The following is a 2,492-nucleotide window of genomic DNA, read 5'->3' on the forward strand; positions in this document are numbered from 1 at the left end:
CCATCGTAAGTATCGGGCTTGGGCACGTCAATGCGGCGCGCATCACTCGAGCTTGCGGGAACCGCAGCCGGGCTAGGCGTGAGTGTGCGCTTGTGCCAAGCCCAATCCGAGCGGACCTCGTCAACCTCCGTACGGACTGCACGCAACTCATTTTGCACAAAGGTACGCAAACTGAGCAGCTCGTCATGGAACGCTCGAAACTCCCCTCGGAGGGAGTCGGCTTGGTCTTGCATGAGGGCTTTGGTGGCTACTGTGAATTCGCCATATTCACCCTCAAGGCCATCGACTCGCTCCTCTAATGTATCGAGGGTGTCTTGGACAGCGGCCATTGACGTTTCGAGCGTGGCAACACGAGGTTCCAATGCATCCATAGAAGGGGCTTTGGACTTACCTCGGGACTTTGGCTGTCCGCGTCCTCCCTCCTCGCGGCCACGAGCTTGCTCCTGTACCTCCGCACCGAGTGCGTCCTCTTGCAATGTGCTGGAAGGATTGGCCATCGTCTATGAGCTAGTTTACGCGTGGGTGCAAACCGTAGCTCTGATACCACTTGTCACGGGGTGATAGTTTTGCGCAGCAAGTTCCCGTGCGGCACTTGAGCGACCTTAGCGTGTGAGTCGCCAAGTAAGCCTAGATTACTCCCTAAACAAGCCAAGCACACACACTTGGAGAAAATGTTAAGGGAAGTAAGAGTGGAATGGCCAAAGATGATTGTATTACACTTTGAATAATTACAAGAGTGTTTGTACAAGAGAGCTTGAGAGCTAGTGTGCTAGGTGTGTTGTGTGGGTGTGTTGGTGGCTGTGTGAATGATGGGTGTTCACCCATATATTATAGGGGGTGGAATGCCTAATTCTAGAGAATTCTATTACAAGTGGCAAAACACTAAGGGACCCAAGTGGTGAGTCCTAGAAAGTTCTAGTGAATGGATAATATGTAGAGAGTTCTAGACCCTTGGGCCTTGGTTGACTTTGGGCCTTGGTGGAGGTTTTGATAAGTGCACCCCAGCTAGTTAGTTGTCTTGGTGGCCCAATTTCTAAGTTAACCCCCACTTCTAAGTGTATCCACCTTGAGTGCAAAGCGAGCCCGTGACAGCGCGGCACCATCGCGCCCAGCAAGCAAGCCAGCGCGCGGCACCATCGCGCCCAGCAAGCCCGGCAACATCGCGCGCTGCAAGCAAGCCAACGCGCGGCACCATCGCACGCAGCAAGCGCAGCACCATCGCGCGAAGCAAGCAAGCCAAGGCACGGCACCATCGCACGCAGCAAGCAAGCCAGCGCGCGGCACCATCGCACCCAGCAAGCCCGGCAACATCGCGCGCAGCAAGCAAGCCAGCGCGCGGCACCATCGCGCGCAGCAAGCAAGCCAGCGCGTAGCACCATCGCGCCCAGCAAGCGCGGCAACATCGCGCGCAGCAAGCGCGGCACCATCGTGTGCAGCAAGCGCGGCACCATCGCGCGAAGCAAGCAAGCCAAGGCGCGGCACCATCGCGCGCAGCAAGCAAGCCAGCGCGCGGCACCATCGCGCGCCGCATGCAAGCCAGCGCGCGGCACCATCGCGCGGCACCATCGCGCGCAGCAAACAACCCAGCGCGCGCAGCAAGCGCCGCACCATCGCGCACAGCAAGCAAGCCATAGCGTGGCTCCATCGCGCGCAGCAAGCAAGCCAGCGCGCGGCACCATCGCGCGAAGCAAGCAAGCCAAGGCGCTGCACCATCGCGCGCAGCAAGCGCGGCACAATCGCGCGCAGCAAGCAAGCCAGCGCGCGGCACCATCGCGCGCAGCAAGCAAGCCAGCGCGCGGCACCAGCGAGCGAAGCAAGCAAGCCAAGGCACTCCACCATCGCGCGCAGCAAGCAAGCCAGCGCGCGGCACCATCGCGCACAGCAAGCAAGCCATCGCGCGGCACCATCGAGCGCAGCAAGCTAGCCAGTGCGCGGCACCATCACGCGAAGCAAGCAAGCCAAGGCGCGGCACCATCGCGCGCAGCAAGCAAGCCAGCGCGCGGCACGCTACCCACGCTGGCAAGGCAAGCAGCGCGCGCCCACGGGGCAAGCAGCACAGGATCGCGGGGCAGGCAGCGCGCACTTGCGAGCAAGCCGCGTACGGCACCCTCTCGGGGCAAGCACAGCACCCGTGCTCGCCCAGGCTTGTTCGTGCCCGTCGGCACTTCCCTCGCAGGTGTCGGGCGGGAAGTGGCCATGCCCCTTTCGGCGCTGCTGCCGCTGTTCCATGGGGGCCGGATGCTGCAGCTAGCCTCCGTCATGCGATAAACTACCACGTGCAGCGGACAAGCGTCCGACTTGTTTTGAAGGCCTAGATTTTTTGCGCGGACGCAGAACATGGGATGGCGGGGTTAGGGAACAATTTTTTTGCCCCCGGAAAAAACAGTTTTAAAAATCGTCCAAAATGGAGAAAAAACAGTTTGAAAAATCGTCCAAAATGGAGAAACCGGGACACAAAAACTCGAAAGAAGTAGTAAACGGCACCGGGATGG

This window comes from Citrus sinensis, chromosome 8 (genome assembly GCF_022201045.2).
Source record: "Citrus sinensis cultivar Valencia sweet orange chromosome 8, DVS_A1.0, whole genome shotgun sequence".
In the NCBI taxonomy this organism is placed as follows: Eukaryota; Viridiplantae; Streptophyta; class Magnoliopsida; order Sapindales; family Rutaceae; genus Citrus; species Citrus sinensis.